We start from the raw sequence: 13,440 nt of genomic DNA on the forward strand, positions 1-13,440 counted from the left end.
AGCTCGAGGAAGCGTTCAGAGCAAATTTTCAAGGGACCTATGTCCGCCCTCCGGATCCAGATGATTTAAGTCATATAACTCAACAGCCTGGAGAGTCAGCGCGCAAATTCTGGAACAGGTTCCTCACCAAAAAGAACCAAATAGTCGACTGTCCGGACGCCGAAGCCTTAGCAGCTTTTAAACACAATGTCCGAGACGAATGGCTTGCCAGACACCTCGGCCAAGAAAAACCGAGGACAATGCCCGCGCTAACAAGCCTCATGACCCGCTTCTGTGCGGGAGAGGATAGCTGGCTAGCAAGAAGCAGCACCAGCGACCCAAGTACATCCGAGATAAGAGATGGAAACGGAAAATCGCGACGCAGAAAAGAGCAGCGCCGGAATAAAGAGAAAAGCCCAAAGAGCACGGCAGTCAACGTCAGATTCAAAAGCTCGCGGCCAAACTACAAAACATCGCCTCCTAAGGATGAGGGCGATGAGCTGTCCAACTTAAACAAGATTTTGGGTCGGATATGTCAAATCCACAGCACCCCCGGAAGGCCTGCAAACCACACCCATCGGGATTGTTGGGTTTTTAAACAGTCCGGCCGACTAAACGCCGAACACAAGGAGCTCGACGCGTCAAGCGAAGACGATAAACCCCACCAGCAGAGCACCGAAAACAAAAGACTTTCCCGCAAGGGGTCAAAGAAGTAAATTCACTTCATATGATAATACGGAAAAATAGCGCGGCACTTTCTAAAAAGAGATTCGCGCGGTCCAACCCAGCAGACCATAGAGATTGGATATCAAAACCAATCACTTTCGACCACCTGGATTATTCCAGAAGCATTCGAAACACGGGACGGACTCCCCTGATACTGAATCCCATGATAGACGGACTACAATTTACTAAAGTCCTCATGGACGGAGGCAGCGACTTAAACCTGCTGTATTCAAACACAATCCGTAGGATGGGGATAGACCCTACCAAAATTCGACACAGCCGCACTTCCTTCAAAGGAGTGACGCCAGGCCCTTACACCAAGTGCACAGGCTCCATATTACTAGAAGTCGTGTTCGGATCACCGAACAATGCTCGGCGCGAAAAGCTAATTTTTCACATCGTCCCATTTAAAAGTGGATATCAAGCACTATTGGGACGAAAGGCTTTTGTCCGTTTCAACGTCATACCGCATTACGCGTCTCTTACACTCAAGATGCCCGGTCCACGTGGCATCATCTCAGTGCAAGGGTCACTCAAAGACCCCGGACTCGGATAGACGAGTCCGGCTTCAGCAGGCTAGGGGTTCCCTAGCCACACACCTCTTCACAGGGGGCTGCGCGCACAAACAACCACGGGTTCATACAAACCCCGCTTTACTTATTTATATTTCTTCTTTTATACATACCTTTTTCGCACAAATTGTTTTCAAACTGAGCGTTCCTCTCTTTTTACAGATGAACAACATGCATACCCTTCCAGGATAACGGCGCAATGGAGACACAGGCGCAGACGTGCAGTAGGGACCCGTTGTGAGGATTCTTTTCAAATTAAGACCCTGCGTAAACCTTTCTTACTGTCTCTTGTTGTTATTCTCCCTTGGTTTTCTTCCTATAGCCAATGCGGAGCCTGACGTTTTGGCATCGGCCGCGTCAGAAGACTACGCCCGTACCTGGACACGAGGGGCTTAGGGCATTGTTCTGCCCATTATCATAAAGACCGGACACCTTCGGGAGTGTTCGGCGTCTCGAGTTAGGAATTATATGCATCAGCTCTGAATCATGTCTTTGGTCAAATGTTGGGTTTGCCCGGCTCCTGTGTTTTGCTACCTTACGTTCCATATCATCGGCTAACGCGGCACCAAGAGAACTACTGCGATTGTGCCCCAGTTCGGCTGGGCGAGCACCTCAGTAGAGAAAGCCGAAAACTGACTGTCATGATATAGCGAGAGACTGGTCAACCACTCGATCGACCACCGGAATGTTTAGAATTCCTCGCTTTGACGAAGGACCGTTTCCCGGTCAGGCACACACGCGCCCCAAATACGGAGAGGTGCGGTGCCCCAAGGGGCTATATCGTAGCCCCACCATCGAACTCCACTGGCTAAGTGAAAGTGATAAAGCATTATAGTCCGGATTGCCTCGTTCGCTATGCTACCACCTCCTTAACAGGACCGAGACGTCGGATTAAGTGTGAAAACGCGCTATTTTTGCGAACACCCCCGCACCTTGTGCGTGGGGGCTGAAGCCGAAGACTGCAATCTTTCAGGTTATACAAATGTATATGTAAACGACCGCATAGGAGAAGTTTTACTACTTGGGACGCACAAGTATAAAATGCAGTCATAGCATAATCATTGCTTTACAAGCTAAAAAAACGTTCACTTGAACGTGACATTTTTCGAGCACTGCGACTCTATTTCACGAGCGCCACGCATAACTTCCCCAAAGTAGTGCTCGGCGGGGAGCCGGTTTTCATCCGAGCTCTGGGCGGCAACAGCGGTGGCATCCATCTCCGTCCAATGCGTCTTCACGCGGGCAAGAGCCATCCGCGCGCCCTCGATGCAGGCCGACCGCTTCATCTCCTTGATATGCGGCACCACTCCAAGGAATTGCTGCAGTAAGCCGAAGTAGCTCGTCGCCTTGGGCCTCTCCGGCCAGACATGAGCCACGACGTCAGTCATGGCAAGTCCGGACAACCTATTTAGCTCGGCCCATTCGGCCAACCGGTCGGTCAACGGAAGTGAGCGATCCGGACTATGGAATTGAGACCAAAATAGCTCTTCCGTCTCGTGATCCTTCTGGCTCCAGAAGTGCTTAATGGCATCAGCCGCACTTGCCGCTAAGTCCATATACGGATCCTCCGGACTCCACAGCCGATCAAATTGAGCATACTTTTGATCCATAAACCGGCGACGCAGCAGATAAGGCTTGCCAGCCACGATATCTCCGGCCTGGCGCAACTCCTCCTTCATGGCCCGCATTGCAGATCGGGCATCCTTGGCCTCGGCGGTGGCCTTCCTCAGGTCTTCCCGCTCCGATAAACGCTCCTTTTCAAGAGCCTCATTGCGGGTCGGCAGCATCTTTCACTTTCACAGCCAATTCGGCCACCTCTTCCCTGCTTAGGCAGTGTGCAGCCTTTTCGGCTTTCAACTCCTTGGCTGCCCTCGAGGCAGCCGCGTCACTCCTTCGGGCTTGCTCCTTAGCTTGGGCAAGTTCGGCCCGAAGGCTCTCCACAGCAGCAGCACCATCTGTACAACATATAATTTATCAAGAGGAGGGCTTTGACCTCCTTAATAAAGCGACTGCGGAGAACTAATTTACCTTGCGACTCGTCAAGTCGCCGGTTAACAAGCACGATGTCCGCATCCGCCACGTCAAGTTGCCGCATTAACTCGGCAACTCCACTAGTCCGGCTATCCCTTGGACTATCCGCCACCTGCATAGGAATGGCGACATTTATTACTTACGATTTTGATCCTCGGCACGCTCTCGTCTTCGACAACCTACCGAGTCTCGGGGGCTACTATCTATACAGGGTGCATTTTCATGTGCAGAACTGTTGATAGACAAAGAGATGCTTCATTTTCGCGTACCTCAAACCCCGCCAGCAAGCTCATAGCAGCATTGCGCAATCCGCTCTCGGCGGACGAAATCCTTCCAATCACCACACGCATCAACGCACGGTGATCTTCTGAGATGGACGCCCTCTCAAACAGATTCTTCAGTTCTCCCGGCCGGATACTAGCGGGTGTCGGACTCTCTGGCCCCTCCGGACTCGGGGATACCCTCCGTGACGATACTTCAGGCTCGCTTGCCTTATCTGACGGCGCAGCAGACGGAGGCGTTTCGCTCTCCATCATCTCCGAAAGAAGGTCCCTCGAAGATGAACTCATCTGAGAAGGCTGCAGATCCGAACTACAAGATAAATATTTTGGTTACCCACAGAAGCACAAATGGAGGTATTTCCTTGCTAATTAACTCCCCCTTTTTTCATACTCACGGCTCGCTGGAGGGCCGATCCTTTGGCGATGATTGTGCGTCCGGATTCTCCCCGGATGCCGGACCCCCCGGTGAAGATCTCTTCCCCCGCTTAGGGGCTTTGGCCTCTGGATCTTTGGAGGCGGTCCTCTTCTCCCCCTGGAAGGAGGGGTTTTTGATTCCCCTCTCTTCAGACGCCCCTCTGGGCGAAATAATAGCTCCCTATTTTCCCCATCGCCCCCTTCCATGGGCACGGCCTCCAACATTCTGACCAGCACGGGCTCCAGTGCGGTCTCTGGGAGGGGGGCCGGACACCTTATCAGCCTCGATTGTGCTACCCACTCCTGTGAAGAGTAATGGGTCAGGAGGCGAACTCTAGAAAAGAAGATAAACAGAGCGTCCGGACTCTGAGCTATTTACCTGAGTATTCGGGCGATTGCGGCTTAGGCCTGCATCCTCGGCCAACTCCGGGCACGCTACCTGCGGTCCGAAGAACAACTTGTACATCTCCACGGGTGTCGCACCCATGAAGTGTTGGAGAATCCGAGGTCCCTCCGGGTTGAATTCCCATAAACGGAGAGGACGACGTTTGCAGGGCAGAAGATGCCTGATTAGCATAACCTGCATCACTATAATCAGATTGATCTCCCTCGCCTGGAGATTTCGAATCCGGCCCTGCAGTAAGGGCATGTCTTCGGACGGCCCCCAATTGAGCCCTTGGTTGACCCATGACATCAGTCGGCATGGAGGTCCTGGGCGGAATGAAGGCAGCGGCTTTTGCTTGCTACCCTTCGAAGCGGTGATGTAGAACCACTCCTGCTGCCACAGTCTGAGCTCCTCTTGGAAGGAACCCTCGGGCCACGGGGCGTTGGCCTTTTTGCTTATGGCCGCCCCGCCGCACTCCGCTTGACGCCCCCCGATCATCTTCGGCTCCACATTGAAGGTCTTCAGCCACAGGTCGAAGTGGGGAGTGACGCGGAGGAAGGCTTCGCAGACGATAATGAATGCGGAGATATGGAGGATGGACTCCGGAGCCAAGTCGTGAAAGTCCAGCCCGTAGTAGAACATGAGCCCTCTCACGAAGGGGTCCGTCGGGAAGCCTAAGCCCCGACGGAGGTGGGATACGAAGACAACAAACTCGCCGGGCTCGGGGGTGGGCATGGCCTGCCCTTGGGCGGGCAACCTATGCAAAACCTCGTAGGCCAGGTACTTGGCCTCACGTAACTTTAATATGTCCTCCTCCGTGACGGAGGAGGGCACCCACCGGCCCTGGAGGTCGGAGCCGGACATGACTGAGAATCCGAAGCGCTCGAATCTGAGGCTCTGGGTGTTGGAACTGGGAGCGAGGAGGAGATTCGATGCGAGATTGAAGAACAAGAACAAGCCTTGGTCCTCTTATAAAGGGGAGAAATACCAAGGGCCGTCTCCGTGACCGTTCGGGATTCACCTTCGATAGAGGAGGCGTGGCGACGGGAACGGTTGGGTTACCCACGCACGTATTGATGAGAATCCCAGAATAAGGGGAACACGATCTCTGCTTCGACAAGACGTGCCAAGGAAACCGCCTCGCTAAACATGCTGAGGTGGTATAGTAAAAAACGATTCAAGTAAAAGCCTGGTAGCGGTGTGATGTCACGCCGCATAATACGTCAGCAGATGGAACTAGTGTACATTTTATTCTCTCTACGGTGGAATGTGGAATTTATTTTGCAGAGCCGGACACTATCCTAGTGTTCATGATCTTCTCTGGATTATTCAAGGGAGGAACCCGCCTTGCAATGCCGAACATTATGCACGCCGGACTAATCGTCATTGAAGCCTGGTTCAGGGGCTACTGAGGGAGTCCTGGACTAGGGGGTGTTCGGACAGCCGGACTATCATGATCAACCGGACTCCAAGACTACGAAGATACAAGATTGAAGACTCTGTCCCGTGTCCGGATAGGACTTTCCTTGGCGTGGAAGGCAAGCTTGGAAATACGGATATGTAGATCTCCTACCATTGTAACCGACTCTGTGTAACCCTAGCCTCCTCCGGTGTCTATATAAACCGGAGGGCTTTAGTCCGTAGGACAACATACATTACAACAATCATACCATAGGCTAGCTTCTAGGGTTTAGCCTCCTTGATCTCGTGGTAGATCCACTCTTGTACTACCCACATCATCAATATTAATCAAGCAGGACGTAGGGTTTTACCTCCATCGAGAGGGCCTGAACCTGGGTAAAAAAATCGTGTCCCTCGTCTCCTGTTACCATCCGCCTAGACGCACAGTTTGGGACCCCCTACCCGAGATCCGCCGGTTTTGACACCGACAGCTGCCCTTGGATGACTCAGGCTGATCCCTGCCTCGCTTGGTGTCTGGCTCTGCTGCAAGCAGCCCCCTTGCGCTTCATGTCCTTGGCCTTGGGCTTCTTCTCTTCTGGGTCAGCAGCTGGCAGCTCGAGGAGGGAAAGGCGCCCTTCCTCAGCCCTAGCACACTTGGTCGCCAGATTGAACAGCTCCAGGGAGGTGCACAGGTCTTCATGGATCGTGAGCTCCTCCTTCATCTTGACGTCACGCACGCCGTCGGAGAAGGCTGAGATGATGGCCTCCTTAGACACCTTGGGGATCTTAAGGCGAGCGTTGTTGAAGCACTGGATGAACTTTTGCAGGGTCTCTCCCGGCTACTGCTTGATGTGGCGCAAGTCGCTCATGGCCGGGGGCCGGTCGCGGGTGCCTTGGAAGTTGGCGATGAATCGGGTGCGCATCTCGTCCCAGGAGGATATTGTGCCAGGAGCAAGGTTCAGGAGCCAGGTGCGGGTGCCGTCCTTGAGCGCCATGGGGAACCAGTTCGCCATGTCCTTCTCGTCCCCATTGGTGGATTCCATATCCATCTCGTAGAGCTGGAGGAACTCAGCAGGGTCAGCCGTGCCATCATAGCGCGGGGCAGGTCTGGCTTGAACTTACCCGGGCAAGCCACGCTGCGCAGCTCGGCGGAGAAGGCAAGACAGCCTGCAGTGGCCGCGGGAACCCTTTGGTGACGGAGAGCTTGATCTTGCGGGTCTCTGTGAGCTGCAACCAGGTGCAGCGTGGGGTCTTGATGCGCTGGAGTAGGTGCGCGATCGTGCCGGGCCGGCGCGGGGAGCAGACGGGCGGCTTCTTGGGGACGAGGGATCTCTTGGCAACTCTTCTCTTGCTGTGCTGGCTCCGGACGAAGTGGGTTCCTCCCAGGGGCCACGCGCCTTGGGGCCAAGGCGCCTTCTGGAGGGGGAGGCGGCTGAGGCGCCCCCGGAGCTTTGTCGCCCACGCAGGGCAGGGCGCGGTGCAATGAGAGGGATGGTGCAGGGGTGCCCCCAGCGGCGCTGACGAGCTTGGTGATGCGGGCGAGCCACTCGTTGTTGAGGTCGTCGACGGGACGGTAGTGTAGGAGCTCCCGCGCCAGGAGCAGCGCGGTGTGCGCATCCGCAGGAGCACGACGGGCGTGGGACGAGGAGCCGGCCGGAGTCAGCGACGGGGTGGCGGTGCGGCCTTCTCGCCGCACTGAAGGATGCAGGGACGACGCCTGCTGCCCGTTCCCCGCCGGGCCGGTGGCGGCATTGATGGCAGGCGACAGGGAACGGCGGGGGCGCCCACTAACGGGGGCCGTATGGGCGACGCGAGTGGCGAGAGTGGCCCGGCGCTCGGCGCGGGCGCGACGTGCGTCTGACATGGATGGGACGGGCGGTGAAACACGAGGCGACGGAAGGCAGATTCCGAAACCCCCCTACCTGGTGCGCCAAATGTCGGATTTCGGGTTCTGGCAGACCCTTGAGGTTCGAACACTGGGGTGCATGCGGAGATCACACCCCCAGCCTACCCATGTCTCACCGCCTCACCAGGGTCTAAAACTACACAACGAACTACACAAGGGACACGAGATTTATACTGGTTCAGGCCACCATTGTGGTGTAATACCCTACTCCAGTTTGTGGTGTGGTGGATTGCCTCTGGGCTGATGAGGAACAGTACAAGGGGAGAATAGCCTCGCGAGGGTCTGTTCTTGGTTGGTGCGATGAACTGCTAGGGGGAGTTCAGTCGCCTCTCTCTCTGTGTCTCAGATGCGGATCCGATCCCTCTACCCTATGGGTGGCTAGTCCTATTTATAGGCGAAGGCCCCGGGCCTCTTCCCAAATATTGAGCAGGAAGGGCGCCAACAATTGGCCATTTTGAAGGGGAACATCTAGTACACTTATCCTGACTAAAGTTGGTCCTGGCCTACCAAAGACCCTGAAGATGACACTGGCTTGGGCTCCACGATGACCTCCAATCTTCCGTCCTGCTGGTCTTGGTCTTGTTGCACCGAAATGGTTGCCTTTGCTTGATACCCTTGCCTGCGCTTGCCCCCTTTGCACCAAAGGGTAAACAAGGACTCTGCGCAGGCCGGCGCCCGCCTGGCCTTGATCGTCATGGTTTGCGTCACGGGCACCTCGTGAGGTACCCTGCCTTGATCTCTCCGCCTCCTCGCGAGCCAGCCTGACGAGGCCATGCCCGAGGAAGCCTCCTGTCTTCCGCCCCGCGAGGCTTGGCCCCTCGCGAGGATCTTGAGCATGTGTTGATGAAGATGGGCCGTACTGGGCCACTCCTTGAGCCACGCCGCAGGCCGCAGGCAGGCAAGTCTGGGTACCCCCGTTCCCAGAACGCCGACACAAGTGGAACTGCACAAATTTGATTGCACATTTACTGACCATGTGCTACTCTCATGACAGTAATACTAATGCTATTGTTCTGCATGTTAATATAGTGGCATTGTTGATGTGATGTGATGCTACTTACTTAAGGACTCCTCATACTGTCAATCTAGTGCCAATTATAACACAATAGATGCTGCTATTAATCATACGCCACTGCAAATATCTGTCACTGTTTAAATAACCGTATTTCGTATTTGCGCAAACTGGGATGTCTGTCTCCATATCATTTCGGGATGTCTGTCTCCATATCGTTTCTATCCACGCAATCAAAAGCACACACCTCAGTTTTAGTAGAATTGCGCAAAATGATATGGCTATCCCTCGTTTCCGTCGTCTAACCTCCAGTCTTCAAGGTATTCCTACATTGGTAGTAACTAAGGTAGAATGACCAACGCAATCTAAAAGAAGCTGATTTGTACGTTTTACTTACTGATTGCAGTGCAGGGACGAGGGAAAACAACTGCATCCTAGTCCAGAATGCACTTTCTACCAGTTCATCCATGGATCGAGGACTAGCTAGCACGGTTGCACGACGGTTTTTTGGACAGGTGCGCGGACAAGAGGCATTATGGTCTGTTTTTCTACAAATAGCGGTGCTTAAATTTAGTGGAATGCACAAGAATTTCACCTGGTTAGTACACTGCATGGTTCAGTTCAGCATTCCAGCTGAGACCCCAATTATATTTGGTTATTCTGGAATGAGAGAACCTAGCCCTGGATGGTGGCAATAAGAAAAAACCAGAGTGAACTCCAGGAAATTTAAGCCTTCCGGGAGGCCCTTTGCTCAGAGAAGCCTTGCTTGTTTTTTCCTGATTTGTAAACCTTCTCACAACTTTGTCTTTTGCTGTGAACTAGTATATGTTTGTTATGTTCTATGAATCATTGAGATGTATAAAATTGCTTAACTTATGCTTTTCAAGTTTTTTATGAAGATGAGTTTAATGTGAGTGTTCCACATGAGCGCTGGACTAGCGTGTGAACGTTTGGAATTTATATTGTGGCCTCAGTTAACTGCATGAACCACTGTAACAAGATACATAGTTGCTTATATGTCAGACAACAGATTGTTGATTGTTAGCTGGTCGATAGCCTAGTGTTGAAGCGAGCTGAGCCAATGTGCCGTGTTTTGCTCAACTGCTTACAAGTGGGGTAGCACCAACAGTGTTTACAAGTACTTATGTATACATCGACGCACAATTCTCGAATGAGTGCTCTATTTCATCAAAACACACACTGCTCATATGATAAACCGTGACAACTTATGTCTTACCATGCCATATTCATGAAAAAACTAGTGAGGACGCATCTGTTTCGGCAACAATTACGATGGTTCTCACATGATTCACGGGCACACAAAAGTAGCAGTAGTTCCCATAGACGGATTCAAACTGAGTACTAGCCCCAGAGGGGTAGATAACAGGTAAGGTTCGGATAATTAGACACAATCCAAACTACTATTAAACACTAGCTGGGACAACTATTTCATGCCTCGGTCTAATTTGGGCTGGACACAAGATGGACCTTGCCATGAACATCATCGAGGACGTCCCGCGGCAGCTCAATCCTGTGAACCTTCATGAAGACAACCTTGTGGCCTTGCCACTGATAAACTTTTTTGTGGAGGCATGCCATGTCATCTTCCTGCGTAAGCTTGACAAGAACAGTATGCCTCATAAACGAAGGAGTAGCTTTGAACTTCTTGTGCTTCAGTACACCCTGGACAACACGCCTGACAATGGTGAGGCTAGAATACAACTCTTCATTGGTATAACCGCAAATGGCTTCCAGGATCCAATAGCCTAAGAACTCTGTTTTCCCAGTGCGTATATTCAGGTCATCCGCCTCATAGCGAGTGACATGTACAACCACACAATCCTTGTCTACATCAGGGCTCTAATTGAAACAGAAACAAATTTTGAATTACTTTTCAGTACAAGAAACACAAGTTATTTAAACCACTATGTATAGCATGGCATCGAAGCTAATAAAATTTTGCATTATTAATCACCACATACTTAGATGAAAAACCACAATCGAGATCGGCAAAGAAGAAAATCACCTTGGGAAGCTCAGCGTGGGGTGGGGGGTGGGGTGGGGTGGGGGACACATCCTCGAAGGGGGAACACTGCTCCTGCAGTGCCACGGGGGATGTAACCTCAAACAGGGCGTTGACCATCTTAGTAGTGGCCGTGAGCGTATCTGGGGTCGGCTCGGTGGCTGCCTCCATCTTCTTGGAGCTCTTTGTCTCGTGGGGATCAGCCTCCCGCGTCTGCTCCAATATCGGCAGATCTTTGCCTGGTTCTCCTTGGTCCATCATGAAACTGACGAATACTAGGAGACCACTGAAAGGAGAACACAATCGCAATGACGATGAAACAAAAAAGAGAGTGAGGATCGGTTACTGCTTTGCAAAAGTTATTTTTTTTTCTCTGAACAAAAATATACCAACATGATGGATCCGCTTACCTTCCCTTTGTTGGGAGAGAATAACAGTTGCAGATGCGAGTGTTGCCTTTCTTGAAGACGGTGAGGGAGAAGGGGATTCAGCAAAGAGTGAAATGATGGTTGCTTCGTCCGTCAAACTTAGACTGCGGGGAGGTGGCGTTTTGTGATACGACGGCTCATTACTGTCGTGCTACGACCGGGGTGACTCTCCGCCTGCATACTGTGTTCTAATTTGGTGGATGGCATTTGGGCCCGGGCGCTGCATGGCCCGCAAGTCGATGAACAAAAGTATAACGACATTCAGTAGAGGGAGACGTTTCAATGACCTAGGAGGAGCCAAAAGCGGTAGAGTGTCTCCACTGTACTAGTAGTAATTGTTTTTCTGGGTAGTTGTAGAGTGTCTCCACTGTACTAGTAGTAATTGTTTCTCTGGGCCCAAGAAAAAACAGCCCATCCACACTAGTAAATAGTAAAATCAATTCAAAAGCCCATATATTTACTAGATGAGAGGCACTACCCACACCAAGCACACCGCCCCCCAAAAAAACCTGGGTGCTCTTCTTCCTCCTCGATCCCACCCACCTCACGTCAGCTCGCTCCACTCGTACCCCAAATTCCTCACCTCACTCCTACAGAAAACCCCAGCTCCCCTTCTTCCTCACTACTACAGAAAAACCCCAGCTCCCCTTCTTCTTCACTCGCACTACAACTAGGCTCGTCATTCATTACTCTGCTCAAATCCGTGACGCGACGCCCTCGAGGAAAATGGAGTCGGCTAACCCCAGCGCCAAGAAGATGAGGCTCCCGCCAGCGGCGACGCCTATTATAGATCCCGCACCCGGCAACGCGGGGATAAGCGACAACCCCGCCCCCACCGGATCCCAGGAACCCGTAGAATCTCGGGTGGACCGCATCAGCAATCTCCCGGACGCCGTCCTTGGGGAGATCATCTCGCTTCTCCCCACCAAAGATTGCTGCCGCACCCAAGTCCTCTCAATTCGGTGGCGCCCTCTATAGCGCGCCGTGCCCCTTAATCTCGACTGTCGTCAGCTATTGCTCTTCAATGATTTTGAAATCCCAGAGCCATCATCTCCTCCCACCAGGGCTCTGTTCAAAGCCTCTGCATCCCATCATGCTACCTGAGCAAGCATACCATGCCCTGCACGGTGGACGCCTGGCTGAAATCCCCTAAATTCACAGAACTACAGCTGCTTGAGTTCTACTATTCCCCTGGAAATCACATACCACATACCGAACGCCATGAACTTGTGCCCTCAGCAACGATGTCCATCTCGCGGTTTTCCTCCTCTCTCCACACCGCCACCTTTGCGCTGTACTACCTACCACACAATCTGGTACTAAACCTTCGACTCCCATTTCTCAAGGAACTTTCACTTGTGCGGGTTCGTATATCGGAGGCCTCATTGCACACCATCATCCACTCCAGTTGCCCTGCCCTCGAGTGCTTGGTGCTTGTTTTCACAGTTAGAATCGGTTATCTCCAAATAAAGTCGCCTAACCTTGTAAGAATTGGAGTGTCTTTTGACGGAAGGCTGCTCATCATCCAAGATGCCCCTTCACTTCAAAGGTTGATCCTTGATTCTAGTTATTCACCGTTGCAAATAACTGCCCTCTCTGCACCTAAACTGGAGACCTTGGGTGTAATACATGATCTCTGTGCTCATTAAAGTATGGTGTTTGGCTCCATGCTGCGTCTTGAGCTTGCGTTGGTTTTCCTCAAAGAGGAGAGGGTGATGCAGCAAAGTGTAGCGTAAGTATTTCCCTCAGTTTTGAGAACCAAGGTATCAATCCAGTAGGAGGCTCCTCAAAAGTCCCACGCACCTACACAAACAAACTAAGAACTCGCAACCAACACAATAAAGGGGTTGTCAATCCCTTCCCTGCCACTTGCGAAAGTGAGATCTAATAAAGATAGTAAGATAAGATAAATATATTTTTGGTATTTTATAATATAGATGCAAAAAGTAAAGATGCAAATAAAGTAGATGGAAAGCAAATATGATAAGAGATAGACCCGGTGGCCATAGGTTTCACTAGAGGCTTCTCTCAAGATAGCATAAGTGTTACGGTGGGTCAACAAATTACTGTCGAGCAATTAATAGAAAAGCACATAGTTATGAGTTTATCTAGGCATGATCATGTATATAGGCATCATGTCCAAAACAAGTAGACCGACTCCTGCCTACATCTACTACTATTACTCCACACATCGACTGCTATCCAGCATGCATCTAGAGTATTAAGTTCATAAGAACAGAGCAACGCATTAAGAAAGATGACACGATGTAGAGGGATAAACA

Source organism: Triticum aestivum, chromosome 4B (genome assembly GCF_018294505.1).
Source record: "Triticum aestivum cultivar Chinese Spring chromosome 4B, IWGSC CS RefSeq v2.1, whole genome shotgun sequence".
NCBI classification, from domain to species: Eukaryota; Viridiplantae; Streptophyta; class Magnoliopsida; order Poales; family Poaceae; genus Triticum; species Triticum aestivum.